Source organism: Oryzias latipes, chromosome 13 (assembly GCF_053564925.1).
Source record: "Oryzias latipes strain Hd-rR chromosome 13, Olatipes_Hd-rR_3.1".
In the NCBI taxonomy this organism is placed as follows: domain Eukaryota; kingdom Metazoa; phylum Chordata; class Actinopteri; order Beloniformes; family Adrianichthyidae; genus Oryzias; species Oryzias latipes.
Genome location: NC_136249.1, coordinates 32,044,639 through 32,062,498, shown reverse-complemented (window position 1 = coordinate 32,062,498; position 17,860 = coordinate 32,044,639). Strand labels below are relative to the sequence as shown.

General features: G+C 38.5%; 1 protein-coding gene across 4 annotated transcripts in view; it reads left to right on the top strand.

Annotated features, from left to right (window-relative positions):
* Positions 1-2,205: 2,205 nt before the first annotated feature.
* The window catches only part of gdpd4a (glycerophosphodiester phosphodiesterase domain containing 4a), a 39,215-nt gene continuing 23,560 nt past the window's right edge, over positions 2,206-17,860 (top strand). For 2 of the 4 annotated variants that reach the window (XM_078930189.1, XM_078930191.1), the window contains exons 1-2: positions 2,206-2,409; positions 2,896-2,937. The gene's annotated coding sequence lies outside the window, so the exon portion shown is untranslated. Of the gene's footprint in view, positions 2,410-2,895; positions 2,938-8,466; positions 8,711-17,860 lie in introns of those variants that run through there. The other 2 variants (XM_078930188.1, XM_078930190.1) reach the window with 1 other exon arrangement.

Genomic DNA, 17,860 nt, shown 5'->3' with positions numbered 1-17,860 from the left:
TCCTTTTCATCTTCAGGCAGCCAGAGGACGGGTTCACAGCTGAGCTGCAGTTGCGTCACCGCGTGTGAATGGCTGTGGATGCCGTCCAGGCCGTTGCATCATGTTCAACTTTCATTCACATTGGAGCCCAGTGAGCTCGGTTCTGCTGGCTCTGAACGTGACATTCAGAACATCACAGGAAGTTTACACGTGAGCGCCAGTTGGGCTGATTAAATGAGATTTATATTTGTCAGCATTTGATTATTACATCACCGCTGATGGGACTTTCAGAATGCCACATTTTCTTGTTGATTTTGCATTCCTGTGCCGTCTAAATGATGTTTGTGTTTCATTTGGTGCCATGAATGAGTTTATATTGTGGTAACTGAGAGTCCAGGCTTAGACAGCAACACAAACATTCTTGTTTAGACTCGTTCTGCATGTTTCACACATTTATTTGAGAAGTTTAAATGTTTTTTAATAAAAAAAACACAGTTTTCTTAATTTTAGCAGCTTTCCTATATTTACAAGCTGAGCCCTTTTGTTGTTCTGTGGCTCTGCTTTTGTTATTTTTTAAAAATATTTTACACTTTTATTCCACTCATGTCCAACAGGAAGAGGCTGCAGCTTGATTTCAATCACAGACATGTTAAAAGATTTAGCTGATTCTAAAAAACAAAACAAAACAAAAAAAGTTTATGGTGAGAAACCAACACCAGCTCATTAGAAATGTTCTTTAAGGAGAGAAATGCAAAACACAGATAGCAAGAACAACTGCCAACCTTCACAATAAAATGACTCGACTTTGGAAAACAAAAAACACACTTCAGAAATAAAAAATTGCAGAATAAATATTATTTTCATGATGGAATAAAAACAGGATTGTGACACCTTCAGGTGAATTTCTTTCCTGGTTTATTTCAAGTTTGTTTCATCAAAATAAGATAAAAGAAGAGAAAAAGGAACGGCTCAAATGATTATAAAAGATGTTTTTTTTTTTTTTTTTTTGCATTTTCCATATTCTATATATGTTTTCTTTACGTCATGACTGATAAATGTTAAGTTCAAAATAAATATAAAATGGAGAGTTTAGGAGAACAGCATATTTCTTATGCTGCTGATTGTGTCACAAAACCTTGTAAATGATGATCAAATTCCCCCACACAGCCACATAAATCCTTTGTTCAATGTTTTTTTTTAATGTGTTTTTACCTGCAGTTGTGCACCGGACATGTGATGTGCGTTGAAGAACGTGCGTTTGTCCACCACCTGCAGTTGGAGGAGGCTTGGTGCTAAATGTCAAAGCGGTCCAAATCGCGCTCCAGGCTTTTTGTTTTGTTTTGTCACAGCTCCATTGGGAAATATGAAAGTCTTGGCATCAGAATTCCAGCTGGACACAAACCGCACTTATTAATTTATCCTCCATCCTCTGTGAATTAAAGTGGACTCCATCCAAACGTCACTGCCATCCAAATCCAAGTCCCTGATTGGTCATAGTTTGACTTGGTTTGAACACATGCTCAACAGACGCGCGTTCTGTATTTAAAGCCCAAAGACAGACTGAAAAATTGGCGTAGCGATGTGTGAGCGCCCGAGTCTTGAATGTGGAAGTCCGAAGCGCGCATTAAAATAGCCTTTTTTATTGAAAGTGGCCACTTGAACGTACATTGCCAAGGACGGTGTGAACGTAGCCATGCCCCTATATTTTAAAGACTTTCAATATTGTTTTACACAAAACAGTTTTTAGACTAATAAAAGCTGCTGTTAGTTTTAAAACACTTCTTTTTTTTTATTAATTAAAGTTGGTTTATTTTTGAAAACATGTCAAGTTTAGTTGTAGTCACTGGGTTTGACTGAAATGCAACCACAAGGGGGCAGTATTCAGCGCCTCAGTGTGCCGATGCCATGTCCGGGTGGTAAACGCAGGAAGGTCATCTGACATCTGTTTGTGATCATTGTTGTCCGTGGTTATGCCCCCCCAGGTAGGATGTGATCATGAGGAGAAGAAGACCTTCTGGAGTGAGGAGGACGAAGTCATCTATTTATATATTTTTAAAGAAAAAGTCGTGAAAGTCTTCATCAATAATTTGCAGTTTCTTTTACAGGCCAGGCTGCTAGTGGGGTCCTGAATCCTCTCCAGTGAGTTTGTACACTGCAAGGGTTTGGTTCAGTGTGTTGCCATGGAGACTGCGCTTCCATTAAAACGAACCAAAACTCCTTCCCCATGACAGAAACGATGACTTAGGGCTTCCCTAGTTTCTTTTTTCCCCCAGTGAAAGAGTGAACGCACGTCTTTCCCAGATGCTTGGAGTCGTGCATCTTCCTCTGCTGGCGCAGGACGGAGACTGATGAGGCGCTTTCTGCTGAGGTGGCACTAAGGGAGCGTGACGTACTGTGACGCATCGCTGGACAGGACGTACAGCAGAAAAGGTGAGATATGCCGGGAGGAGGATGAGAAGCGGACAGCGGAGCCCCTTAGTAGGTGATGGGGAAGAAGATGAACTGCTACAACAGTTTGACCTCCGGTGACGGAAAGTTAGAGGATAAGAAACGTTGGGTAAAAGATTTGGATCATTTTAAGACCTACTCTGATCTCTTTTGACTTGTGTTTAAAAAAAATGTCCTCATGATAAAAAAAATACCACAAGAACAAGTTAGAAACGCGACTTTAATGGGTGCGATGATGGGTCTGGTCAAATACTAATGGAGCGTAGATTTTTACTCTAATAGAGTTTGCCTCCAGGGCAAAAAAAAAGGTCCCACCTAAAGCTGGAAACGCAGGTTGACAGGTGCAGAAATGAGACAGCCTTACAGGAAACTCATTTCAGCTTCTTGTTATTTGTGTTGTCGTTGTTTCAATCGGCCCATGAACGTGAGCTGAAGGTTAAAGTGTCAGTTGTTTACTTTCTCTTTCAGCTCCGCGATCAACGTGAGCAAACCCGACCAGCGTCAAAAACAGTAAGTAGAACTTTTAGTTTTATCGTCCTGCTGTCATAAGCACAGTCCCACCAAGCTGAAAGACTGTTCTCGGGGGGCATTGCCCCCCTTGCCCATGGCCTAAATCCGGCCTTGCTACCAAACGATGGTTCATCTGGGAGAACAGGATGTAAATGTCAATTCTTTAGCCTAATAGACAAAAACGAGCAGCCACATTTCTGAAGATCTGTTTGTTAAACAAAATACACCTGAGAAGAGAATATTTTCAACATTTTTGGGCTAGCAACCCTGTTTTATTTCTACAGGAGGAATTTCTACCCTTTGTATTGGGTGAAACGGCAGAAATGGCTCATACAACTAGAGATTTAATAACATCCATTTATGTCTCCGTATAGGAAGGGCTTGTTGTTTTGTTCTCAAACTATCAACAGACGTTTTCGCACGCGCACGACACCGTCATGGAAAATGTCAACGGCTTTAAGCTGCAAGGTCAAACTTTAAATAAAACTCCTCTGTTCTCACTGAGTTCTGGTCAGAGACTCGGTGGACCTGCTGCTGCTGCTGCTGCTGCAGAGGAGATCTTTCTGTCAAATGAACAACAAAGACAGTAAAGGTTTGCTCCAACCAGCCGTCACAATGGTTGGTGTGTGAGAAAAAAAACTGAAGAAGAAGGGATGCAACCATGGAGATATGAGTGTAGAACACCCCCCCCCCCCCCCCCCAAAAAAAAGGAAATATCTTTATAGATTTCCCTGTTGTTGCATCTGGTTAGTGAGAACATCGAGTCTAGTTGTCGTGCAATGCACCACGTGTGCGTGCAAGTGTGTGCGTGCACGATCATGCTGGTTGAGGTTCCCGGGTGATGCAGCGGACCCCCTTCCCCCCTCCCCTACCTCCTTATTTCTCGGCATTACATAACGGATTTCACTGCAGAGGCAGAGCACTGCAGAAAGCGGCGTGTTCACACAGAGCCCCGGCTCCTTCGCCTCCGTCCTGACGTTCACTTTCGGAGACCTGCGCCGCTCTACGGCGGCCAATGCGTCCGGCTTTAACGTCCCCTGGAAGAGGGAGGGTCTGCAGATGCATTGAAGCCCATTTTAGCATAATGTTTCTGCACATCCATGCAGATAAATCACTTCAGAGGGTAATTATCCTCCAAAATGAGTTGATCACCTCTGCCTAAGGGGGCAAATAATACACGTATTTTTAATATAATTTTGTTTATGCATTTTGTGAGGACATATTAATGGTTTTGTGCAAATTCTAGCACTTATTGTACAAAGAGGAGCAATATTCATCTAAAATCATTCTTTTTGTATTTACTATTGTTTATTTTCTTTTTTTAATCGGTTAATTACTCTCCTTATACATCATGTCATATACTTTTATCTCTCTTTTTATAAAGTAAATGTTCTTTTCCTTCTTTATCATGAAAAAATGATCAATTATTTGTTAGCATCTTAACTTGAAATCAAACAGATGTTTTATTTTGTTAAATATCTTTAGATTCTTTTACATTTATAAAAATGACACTAAATCAAACTACGAGGCACTTAAAGGGGTTTAGAAGTGAAATACAATTTTAATCAATCAAACCTTAATGTGAGAAAATCTGTTGAAGAGCCATAAAAAGCTCCCAGGGACGATGTTTATTGGATCAGATCCTCAGGTGTCGGGCTCTAGATCACTGTATGGCACTGATGGATGGATGGAGAGGAGGGAGTAGAAATACGTTAGAGTTAAAGAAAATTTAAGATGAGATTTGTCTTAAAAATCTTAAATATAGTCTTTCATAAATGGGAATAGAGCTGTGAAATTAAAAAAAAGCCTGAATTTGCATCACTTTGACATTTTGCACCAAGCCTCTTTCATTTGTTAATACATCCGCTAGCAAACAGTAGAAAAAGATGAAGCCCCTCCCTGCTTGTCTGGTGTGAATACTGTGGGTTAAACATATATTAAAGAACCTGCAGTTAGCGGGGGCCTGAACACGCATCAAATGCCCGATGTGCTCGTAGCTTAAGGCTGGCATTTCCTGTGATTATAGTAAACACAAGTGTTTCTAGTTCTTCTAGTCAATGCTCGTTTTTTCAGAAACACTTTTTTCATCAAAGGCTAAAGGGAGAAAACACTCGTACCGTATGCAGACTAAATTAGCCTTTCTAAAGTATTTATTTAAGGAAATAGTGTAAAGAGATTCCATTTATTTCAGTATTGCGCTGAAAGTCCCATTCCGATCATCTTTTGATCTGTTCTTAAAGTGTTCCCAGTGAACCTTTGATCATGTTTCTGCTGATTTTAGCCAAAATCCAAAAACCTGTTGTTTTCTAGGACATAGTTTCTGTAGAGCAGCAGGAGTTTGTTAAAATTCACTTCTGAGTTGCGGGAAGAACTGTTGGGGTGGAGCAACCCCCCCTTTCCCATTGCTGAGAGCTCTCTGTTTACATGCTCTCTCGCTAGATTACTGTCCCACAGACCCCTCCAACCTAGCATTAGTCAAAATGGCGAGCAATATTGGAGCCATACAGGTATGATCCAGATTCCAGCTCAGACGAGGAAAAAAAAGACGTACATGGATCTATTTGTCTGCAGGTGGATCCATCGGAATGGAGCGGAGCAGGAACTTTGAGGCTCTATGTCGATGTTTTCCAAACTGCATTTTTTTCATCTGCTCCTGATTCACAACCCTTTCAATAAACAAAATACTCAGAAACGTACCGGTAATTTTCTTCATCATGAGAAAAATGCCACAAGAAGATGTTAAAAACACCGTTTTCATGAGAGTGGATCTGTTAAAGACAGCAAGACAAGCATTCATTTAAGCAGCAAGAAACAGTTTGAAAAGAATCCTTTTTAGTCAGGATTACTCCGAGAAGAAAGCCCCCATAAAAAAAATACTGTCACCCAAACATAAATGATTTGAAACTTCAAACATCGTCTGACTTGCTTCTTATTAATAAAGTTTTCACATGTCACATCCCTGACTGTGTGATCAGATGTCTGCCACTCCGATCAGTGTCTGAGTCTTTTGTACATATTGCCTTCTAACAGTGGCAACCTCTGCCGTATGTACTGGATTTGATGCATTAAGATTAAAATTGTGCCATGTCTCCATGGCAACACTCTGCGTAGGAGTGACATAGGTGGAGTGCGTTGCCTCTGTGGGCTGATATCCCCTGCCGGGACTCTTGGGTTGATGTGGAGTTTCTAACTCGCATTTGTTAGTCTGAAGAAATGTCTCTGAATCTGCGTTCTCTTGTGGAAAGACATTTCTTTGCTCTCTTTACTCACATTTCCACTTGGGAGCTGCCCAGCTGAACTACAGCCGGCTGCTGCAGCATCAAGGTTTCTGCTCAACAACAGCCTGAAGACGACAATTAAAGAACAAAATTAAGCAAATCCACGTGAAATAGTGACTTTTATGAGAGTCTTTAATTGGCCGATTATGCAATGAAAATGGTGTTGTTTGACGTTTTAACATGTTTTTGTGGTATTTTTTTTTTGATGATGGAGGATTTATACAAACAAAAAGGAGCTTAAAATTGCATTTATTAGTATTTCCTTATTGAAATCCTTGCAATTCAGAAAAAAAAGATTGGAAAAAGCCTGCAGTAGGGACGTAAGTGCTTTAGTTGGCAGGCTCCATTCCCATGCATCCACTTGCAGACAAATAAATCCACGTACGTCCTCATTTTCGTCTAGCGAGCTGGCATCCGGCTGAATGGTTCCAGAATTGCTCGCCATTTTTGTCAATGTCAGGTTGGGGTGTGAGGGGCTGTTAAGCAAGCAGGAGAGAGTGTAAACAAAGGGATGATGGGAAATGAGTCATCAACAGACCCGCTGAGTCTACGTCCTAGAAAACAAAATAACTTTTTAGATTTTTGACTAAAAACTGCACAATCATAACTAAAAGACCACTTTAACAGAATTTTTTAAAAAATAGATCAAAGATCTTTAGCTGCTCCCAAATCTACACTAGATCAATAAAAACAATCAACAAAAAATAGATTTTTTTGTTTGGTGCCCTGAAACTAAAGATGTAGCTTAAATATATTTTTAAAATCTCTAATTTTTTGAGGGGTAAATTAATGGAAAAGGACATATCTACCTTCCACATACTCTGTACAACAACAGTTGTACACAAATCCATTTAAAAATCCAACATCAGGCTCCCATTTTAGTACAGAATATCCAATCTTTCTTTTGTTATTTAAATGGAAAAAGCAGAAAACAGAGTTGGACGCAGTCTTTAAGACATTGTTTAGTTAGATGTTTTCATTGTTAAATTCAGTTTTCATTAGTCTGATTTGTTTTTAACGTGCTTTTTATTTATTGCCCCGACCAACAGCCCCGCAGCAGGACTTCCTCTGCCTTCGCCGAATGTTTTAAAATGCTTTGGCCTTCAGACTCAGTGATTGTAATTCAGATCAGCCCTTTCTCTGGTTATGTAACATCAATCAGTCCAGCATTTAGGGGTGTTTAGGAACGCAATCTGCTCTGGTGACATTCTCAGGCTTTACGCTGAGTTTCTCTGAATACTCAAATGTGAAACAAACAAAGATTTTAGGTTTTTCTGCCGCTCATGAAAGCTTGTTTTTTATGAGTCTGTGGTTACAGAACAGAAATTTTGTGGAAATTGATGCAGTCATGTTGTAATCTGTCTACAAGACTAAAATGTTTGTATTGTTTATAAAAATCAAAAAGACCCACACCTATGCACACCAGGTATGTTTCTTAAACATTAAAGCATTCAAGTTTTCAGTTCTGTGTTTATGAAGTGAAGTTAATTATTCTAAAACATAAATCCAGCAAAGTTTATGACACTTAAGAAGAATGTTTTCATTCATCTTGAAGCACAGTAAATGGCTAAAACCCAGAAACATCTTTTCATGATTGTAATTTGACTAATATTTTTGTTTAGCAGAATATATTATTGTTTTTCAACCAAAAAATACATTTTATTTATGTTTAATAATATTCGGTGAGGGTTAATATGAAAGGATAAAACATTAAATTCTTAGTTTACAATTTTATTATTAGTTTAACAAAAATATCCATAAATGTTGTTTTTTGCTTTTTAGAAATTATTTTGCAAATTCCTTTAGAAAGTGGAAATCAATAAAGCTATAAAACTGTCAGATTGTTTATCTGTATATGAGATAAAACATATGCCTTTTTTTACCTTAATTGTATTTATGTTGGTCTTTCTGTTGTCTTTGTTGTTTGTTGTTGCATTTTGATTATTATGTCTGCTTCTCTATCTTTGCACTAATGTTGCATTTTGGGGAGGTTATAATTGCCTTATACCTTGTGACCACATGTTTTGTGACTTTGAATATGTCAAACATCATATTTAGAATTTATTTATGGTCATGTTGCTTCTACGTCTGACAAATACCTTAATAAAATGTATGGAATCAATCTCTAATGGTGATTAATCTTTTCATTTAAAAGATCAGATTCGGGAAAAATAACATTTTTCCCACTTGACTCCCGGTCCGTGAAGGTGGCACAGAAACACTAACAGCAACAGGTTGATCGGAGCCCCTCGCTGGCGGCGGCTCGTGCCTGCAAGCTCCCCCTGTCGTCCCCCCCCCCCTCTCTCTTTCTTTCCCAGTGACGTCACACAGCAGGCTCTCACTGTTGGAGACGCCGCGCTGCTCCACGAGACTGCCGCGCGACACGGCTCGCGTAAGGTTCGCATTTTCTTTACTGCCCGTCAAACGGATTTTTTTTCTTTTTTGTTCTTTAAAATTGTGGATTTACCGTCGACCGTCCAAAGCAGAATCTTTAGGTAAGAACATGTTTACACCTTGTTTGTACATTTGAAGAAGCCAGGCGTCCTCAGTTACTCCTGATAAGCACATTTTCTGGTGTTTTAGTGGACAGATTGCGGGGTTGATGGGAAAATGCCGGTCAGGATCCGGAAAGGTAGTTGAGCTTCTTTAACCAGCAGAATTTGGTCGCTTTATGAAGACTATTTGTGTTCTATTTCTCCTTTGTGACATAAAAACTGGTGGCTCTTTTAAAAAACTGACTTCTGGCGTTATTTACCATAATTATTAGGTTAGTCATTCCTATTTTATTTGAGCTTTGGTTAGTTTGTGTCCACAAAAATTGGAATAAATGGTTCATTGTATCGGATTACATCACGTTTTATTGTATGATGTCTTTTATTGTCTTTAATCTCTTACTTCGTAATTTGTCCTGACATCAATACATGTATTGTAAACACATATTATTATTATTATTATTATTATGTTATAATTATGTTTTAAACAATTTCTCTAAAGATTTATCATATTTTGACAGCATTTCTCTTCTTAATCTCTGGCTGAATCAGTTTATTTTGAGGAAACCCTTTTCACAATTAAAATGTTTAATTGATCATCATTTCTGTTTATGTTAAATCACTTGTTTCCAACTTGTTAATGCTTTTATCTCCCAGTCAAGGTCAGTTTTATTAAATGTTCTCATTTCCTTTGACTATTTGGATATCCAGAACAAATTTTATTGATTGACATTTTATGAATAGATATTTATTTTCTTTCTTTGTTCTTTAAAAGTCATTTTTGCTGAAGGGTGATCATCCCCAAACTATATTAGACACTAAAAATGCTTAAAATGTTTATCGTGTGATCCTTTAAGCACAAATATAAGGCTTGCACAGCAGCAATTTATTTATTATTTTATTTATTTATTATTATTCTTTATTATTAAAACAAAATAAAAAAGCTAAAAATGTCCTCATCCTTTACATTGTAATCTAATCTAATCTCAGTCTATAGTAAGAACTCAAATATCCGTCCTTTCCTAGTCTGGGTTTAAACTATTTTTCATTCTGAATCAAATCATATTTGGGTCATTTGCAGGCTTGTTATGCACATCATTGTTTTTGATTTTGAAGAAATTTCCCATAATAATAATAATACCTTAGCTAAGTAACAATAGGAAGAAGGCGTGTTTTTGTGTTTTCTTGGAAAAAACATGGAATTCATCTGATCTTCTTTGGTTTCACTTTACAAAACCAGCATGTTTTAAACTTGCAGTCAGAACTCGAATCCAAAATGCATATTCTACATACATATCATGATACATTTATGCTTAAACTTTGTCATGTTACAGTCATTTCTATGAAGCAACTTTTCTTTGAATTTGAAATTAAGATCTGCCATATCAAGCCTAAAGAGCTGATAGAGGTTATCTTACTTCCGCACACGTAGATAGAAAAGATTTCTGACCTATTTAACCAGATAAAAACCTATTTGCTTTTTTTTTTTTTAAATATATTTCCCCATATATTCTTAAAAACATTTCATTTTCCTGCATCATACATCTTTTGTGGATTTATAGCTTACTGTTTAAGTGCCATATGGGTGTTTTACCTGATTAGTTAGGGAAGCGTTATGGCAAATTGAATTTTGATGAATAATTATCTAAACCTTTTGTTCTTGTACTGATAATTCTTTTACATCTATTTAATATAGTTAGAGTTTTACATTGAAGGTTTATTTAGCTGGAAAATCATATTGAAATGACTGGAAATGTGCTCTTTACAAAGAACACCAGCCAGCAGTCGTTTTGAGTGCTTTCAGCTTTACTTTGGTGTGGTGTGTCCAGACAATGTAAAGAACAGTAAAAGGCTGAGTGCTCTGGTACTGAGGCGGTATTGTTCTACATACGGTCTCCTGTCTAAAGTGACTTCTTCTGTCATTTTGGACAACAGCAAGACTTCAAAGCATGAAAATAGAATATCATTAAAATGTTCAGATCACTGACTTTATCTGAGAACTGGATCGAGCGAATGTGACGTCACCATAGAAGACAGTTTACCTCCGGCACCAACAAAACGAAGTCAATTCAGTCGCCATTTTGACGTTATACACACGCCGCCATGTTGGAGCCAGACGTCGTTAGTAAGCAGCGATTGGTCCGAGTCGGTCTGACTCAACGTTATGGCATCCACTCTGGCCAATCAGGCGGGGGCTTGTTTGAAGTCCACACCCCTACCACTTGAAGCAGGCTACGCAAAACCTGTCAAACACTTTAATCGTTAGACGTGAGACCACATGCTTTTATTGAGCCATCTGATTGGTCAGTACATCACTTGAATAGCTTGAACTACAAAAAAAAAGAAGAAAATGTTGTAAAAAAAATGTATCAAAAGCAAAAAAAGTTTATTCTGACAAATATGATGACTGAGTAACCTGTTTATTTCACCATAGAAGTCCATGGGATTTTGACTTCCTGGAGCCAACAGGTACTTCCTGTTTGGAACGTCAAAAGGGGCGGAGTCAGTCAGTCCACTTTTCAAATACAGTCAATGGTTCAGATGCAACTAATCCTTAAAAAATACCAGGGAGATTTTTATCAGATCTTATATGTAGCCACAAGGGGGGCAAAGTCTGAGTCTCCCTGTGCCTGTCCCCTGCCCGGATAAAATACAGGACGGGCATCCGGCGTATAATCAACCACCTGTGTGAATCAGTGGAAGGTGATTTGCTGTGGCGACCCCTAAAGGGAAATGCCAAAAGGTAAACAACAGGTCAATTCTTTAACCACAACAATACAGAGGAAAATACTATTTATAGGATACTAGTAAATGCATAAAATAAACTCCTAAGAGTGTGTGATATAAATAGTATTTTAGAGATGATGACAGATTCCCATTGTTAAAAATGAGAGCGAGGGATTCTTATTACCTGGGTGCGCCCCTTATGTTACAAAAAGATGCCTTGTGTACATTAAACCTTATACTTTGTGGAAGAGGATCAGTTCTTCAGTTTCCACTCAGTCGCCTCCAAACTGCCTGGATGCAAAAAGAGCTCAAATATGTGGCATGTCTTCAGGTGCTCTTCATCCTGTTGGGTTTTCCTTTTAGATTTGGCAGCGCTTCACAACGATCTGCAGTTCTGTCAGGCGTGATGAAGCCGAGTGAAACATGATGAACTGCTAACCTTTTCTACTCAAACGTCTCAGTTTTCCACATCAGCCTGGATTTTTTGATCCTGAACAAGCTCTTTTGGTGGGAACAACCTTTTTTTATTTATTTTTTTATTTAAACAAACGGTTGGGTTTATTTATTCCAGTTTGACTGAAATATGACAAAAAAAGACAACTTTTTTTGTTGGCTGCTGTTGGGTCCGTCTGCTGCTGGTGCATTGCAGTTTTTTAATTGCTGAGTGAGCTGTCTGAAGTCAAAAATGCTTCTAATCTTAAGATATGAGCTTTCATGTGGATTAGCTTTCAACCTCTCAGACACAAAAACACAACAGCGAAGCAAAACTGCAGCCTTACCCCAACTGTAGTGGTTTAAACTGAATCAACTGACTCTGATACCATCTGATCCAGTTTAGTGAAGGTATTATTTCAAAATAAAAATGGTTTAAATCTGAACAATATGTATTTTGTCGTTGGCGGCATCCCAAACTTCCTTTTTTTTTTCAAGCTTTGCCATGTATTAAGTCTCATCACTTTTACAGATCAATGTCACACTTGCTGAAAGTATTAAACAAGAGTCGTAATTTTATTTATGTCACAGAACAAGCAGTCTTTTTTTGATTATAGCTGTACTTTAGTTAAAATAAGACTTAAATTGATGAGATAAGATAAACTTTATTTATCCCGACGTGGAGAAATTCAATTGTTACAACTCTGGGGATCAAGCATAAGGGTGCAAAGTTACAATGTGGGGGAAAAAATGCTATATTCCGCTCTTCTTCAGCCTTTCAGAGTAAACTATATCCATATATATGATAATATGGAACCTTTGGCACACTAAAGAACCATTTTTTATGAAATATGATCTATTTTCCAGAGTTCTTTTCCAACCAGAAGCTAAGACGCCTTGATCTCTGAGGCTCCGCCTTTCTCTCCTTGTGGGTACCACCCATTTCATGAAATCAACCTAGACCCCGCCTCATCAGCTTGTTTGCTTTTTTCTCACGAAAACAAACAAAATTCGAACTTTTGCAAAGATGGATGTGCGTATTGTGCAGAGAAAATGAAAGCTTTTAGCCGGTCACTGTTAGCTAGCTCTGTGGAGAAAGAGTGTGTGTGTGGGTGCGTGTTAGCCTGGGGGCGGAGCTGGCATCGCAGACTCTTCCTGGAAGGGGCGGTTCCTCAGTTATCGTGAGAACCCGCTAATTTCCATGGATTGGGAGGGGCTGGTGCTTAGGGAGCAAGATATTAGAGGAAAACGTCGACAGATCAAAATACCGTTTCGGGGTTGTTTTTGTGAAGAATTAACATTATAATATAATTAAAAACTCAAAAAAGATGATTTTTCATTAGATATCAGAGCAAAAAGAAGAAAATCTTGTGTTTTTAACATATTTTTGTGGTATTTTTCTGATGGAGGACAAATATACAAATATTTCTGAGTATTTCTTTATACAAATTGTTGTGAATCAGGAACAGATGAAAAAATGCAGTTTGAAAAAGCTTGTGGTTGTGATGATGAAGCTACAGTGGGCGGGCCAGCAGCCTCCTGCTCCGCCCCTTTCTGATGCATTCTCATGTTGACAAACAGATCCATGTATGTCTTTTTTTTGTGGATGTGAGGGGCTGTAAGCTAGTGGTTGTGTAAACAGAGAGCTCTCAGCAATGAGAGGGGGACGGGGTTGCTCCTGCCTACAACTAAGAGGTGTATTTCTAATGAACTTCTGCCGCTCTGCAGGAACTATGTCCTAGAAAACGACACAGGAGTTTGGATTTTGACTAAAAGTGGCATCATCACAATGAAAAGACCACTGGGAACGCTTTGAAAACAGATGATCGAATTTGACTTCTATTGATAAATATAAGAAAAGCATTGTTTTTGGGAATCAATGGAATAAATTTGAGCAAATGCACATAAATATTTTGACGAGTTTATTTTCAGTTTTTGTAAATTTTTAAGTTAAAAAAAGCAGAGCTGGATGTCAACAGAGCGACGTGTTTCCCTCCACAAAGAGCTCTGGGTACGTCTTCTATTGACGTCCTCTGCTGGCTGAGAACGATCAGATGTCCTTCATTTGTGATGTTGTGTAGAGACGCATCTGCCAGAGTTCCCACCTCCTGCTCTGTCGCTGCCATCAGAGCACTTCATGACCGTTTGAAGCCGTGGGAAATGCTCAACCTGCCCGCATGGCGTCCATCCTGCGAGGCAGAGATCGCCACGGTGTGTTCGGTCACATATAGAACAGCTTCGAAACATTTTTGTTATAAACAAGAAATATTCTTCTAATCATTTGTGGCTGATTACTCACGTTAAACACCTTAATTGTGTGTTGGGTTTTAAACCACACTGACTAAAATCTTTTCTTTTCCGACAGTCTTTGACTGTTTTTCAGTCTTTGACTTTAGTCATTTTACATAAACCGTGCAGAAAGGAAGAAGAACGCTGACAGCAGGACGGATGGAAGCGATGCAGAACAAAACGATGAAATAATAACAAGCAGAGATCAAAGAGAAGTGTGACGCAAGACTCTATTAAGAAACGTCATTGTCGGTATTTTCTCTTTTTCTTTTTGGGAATGTTTTGCTCCGCTGGAACACAGAAGTCTCATCCTAACTTTAAGGGGAAAAAAACATCTATTTTTATTTCAGGTGCCCAGAGAGTTGCATAAGTGTGTCACTGGTCTTTTCACGTCACCACCTGTTTGACCCACTTTAGGTCCATGTCCATCCTTTATTAAACACCCATAATAAAAAACTAGTCAGTGCAAAGAGTGGGAAGCTGAGATAGGAGGTGAAATAATAAAAGGCAGATGCACATGTTTAAGTTTTTATGGCCCATAAAATTGTTAAAAACCAAAAGGGAAATTTCAAAGACATCGACACCAGAACAGTAAACCGCAAGGTCTGTTGTTTTTGACTAAGCAAACACATGTCAGTGGGTTGTTTTTATTTATTTTAGAATCATATGTTCTATTTGAAGATAAAGATGTAAAAAAAAAAAACGATATAAACTATAATAATTCAATTTTCTTTGGAAAAAATGCTTATTTTTGTCATTATTACACGCTGTTGAGCTTTTTGGATTTTGATGAGCAACTGCAGCTAAATATGCTTAGTGTCAACTATGCATTAATTAAGTTAATTAATTTTAGTTGCAATTGCTGCTAAATGGACTTTCCTTTAACTGCTTTGATGTTTCATTTTCTCATATTATCAATTTTCTCAGCCCCCATCCTCTTTTATTTTTACTTATTTTATTTATTTATTTATTTATTTATTTAATATAAACATATTTACAGAACTTATAATCAAATGCATTCAAAACAAAGCAAAATTATTTTTCTGCCCTGAATAATAAACAGCAAAGGTCATAAAGTGAATAGGAAATTATAAGTTACCAAATAATAAATGGAGAATAAAAACAAAAGTTAACAAGAGAAAATATTACTCATTAAACAGAAAAGTACAAAGTTTTACTATATGGTACGTTTTAGGAGAAGGAATATTTTTAAGAGTTTTATCATTTAGGAGAAAACTTTCTTGGTCTGCCCTAATATTCATTAATTTATTTTTAGGAAGTAATATAGTTTTTCATTCTGTAAACTAAAATATGTTTGAAGTTTATGAATTTACCATTTATAAACCATTCTGACTCGTTCCAGAGCTCAGAAGGAAATCCACAGTTCCCCCATATTTATTTACCAGGATCATCATAACCGATCTGATGTCACGGTTACCATAGCAGCGCAGTGATAACAAGACTCCTTTGGATAGACATGCTGAACATGATCAGTGGCAGATATGCCGCATGTCACGTCGTCCTCGGCGGCTCTCCTAATGAACCCTGACCAGAGCCGAGCGCCGCTTTGTCACTGAAAGGAGGATTTTACACTCCTGACTCAACCGTGGCGCCCAACGCGACACGCCGCTGCAGACGTGTTCAAGGATACAGCTTTGCCTTTATGTAAGGCTGAAGAAAACCTGCACTGTGTGGAGGATTATTTGTCATCACGGAAGCATCTCTGCTGCTGAACCATCTGGATCCAACATTTTATGCATTTCTCAAAAAGTCAGCTTGACTTTATCTCATCTGCAGCGTGAGACGGTCCAGTTGGACCCATTTTTGTGGGATTTAGGACACGTATGTGGGTCTGTAATTCATCAAGGTCTGAGGCAGCTGAATTTGTTCGTGGGTCCTTCTGTGAGTCGGAAAAAAGTCATAATTCTACAAGTGAAGTAATCATTCCATAACTGGGAAAATGAATACGGTTAATGTGTGAAAGTCCCACTCCAATCAGAGTTTGATCTTCTTTCAAGGTACCAGTTCCCAGGTGTCTTTTCATTATAATTAAAAATAAAACAACCTGTGTCGGAAATTGTTGGTGGTAAGCAACACCTCCCCCTTATCCCCTCCCCATAGTTGAGAGCTCTCTGTTTAAATGCTCTTCTGCTAGCTCACAGCCCCTTACAAACCCCAACCTAACATTAGAGGTGCAACAAAAATGGCGAGCAATATCAGAGTACAGTTTAGAGCCAGATTCCAGCTAAGAGGAGTAAAAAACAAAGACGTTCATGGATCTATTTGTCTGTTATTGATGCATCAGAATGGAGCAGAGCAAGGGAGCTTATGTCTCACAAAAAGGCTTTTTTAATGTCTGCTTCTGATGGACAAGGATTTGAAGGAAGGACAGCTTGAAGGATTTGATGTCCTCCATTGTCCTAAAAATGGCTCAAGAACATGTTAAAAACACCAAAAACACAATTTTAATCGGAGTGGGTCTCACATAGTTTTAGGCTTCTTTCAGCTGAGATTTTGTCATCGTTCATCAAAACTATCACAGGCGCGTGTGTAATTAAGGACCCGGTAGAACCGATGATAATTTCAACTATTTGTATTTGCTTTGGATATGGATGCTCCAGACGCCTTATAGATTAGCAGCTTTAGTTGTAACACTCATGAAGGTATTTTTGCATGAATCGATCCATCCTAATATGAAACAGGACATTTTTCAACGTCTAATGGTATTTACCTTAGAACATGTTCTTGTCCCATACATGTCTGCAAAATAATAATAAAATATTTCACTGTTCCACGAAACAAATGTAATCTTTTTCAAAGGTCTTTTGTTTTGCGTCTAGTCCTGAGTCGCAACAATTTGAATAAAAAAATAGTCAAAAATACAATTTTTAGCTTAATTTTCTTTATACGTGTCCTTCATCGTGAGAAACCGGTCACAAGATCAAGCTAAAAACACCAAAAACCCAATTTTCCTCCGAGTGGGTCGTAAACAAACTCCTGTAATGACGGCAGAGTTCAGATGATTTCAGTGTTTTAGAAGAAAACAGTATAGCGGAATATGAGGAAGATGTTTACGACCATAAAACCACAGTCAACATTTTGCCATCAGCAAAAGAAAAGGAGGACAGATAAGGAAGATTATCAGAGGAAGAGGTGGAGGTTTGAGTGCACTAAATCTGCTGCCATCTTTCAGAGAGAGTGATTCATGCTTTTCACAGAAAAAACATTCTGTGACCAGGAAGGACCTGCATCCTGCTGACTGGAGGTTTAGTCGGCTTACCGAAGGCTCTGATTGGTGCACAACTTTAGCAGGAAATGGTCAAGGGTCAATCTGCTCTTTATCCACCATAATGGCAAAGATCATAAAACAAAAATTAGGTTCTGGTTAAAAAAAACAACAAAGTCTAAAACAAAAATAATCTAGGGGTAGACCTACAGGGGGGCCAGCTGCCCACACCAGCAAAAAATTGTTCCGCCCCCCCTTCCCTTCACTGTTGCTGAGAGAGTCCTCTGTTTACCTGCAACCAAACATTAGTGGTGCAACAAAGATGTCGAGCAATATCAGAGCTAGCCAGTCGTACAGTTTAGGTCCAGATTCCAGCTCAGACGAGGAAAATAAAGACGTTCATGGAACTGTTCTTCTGACAGAGGATGCATGACAATAGAGCAGAGCGGGGAGCTTGTGGTCCGCCCAGCGTATTTTCT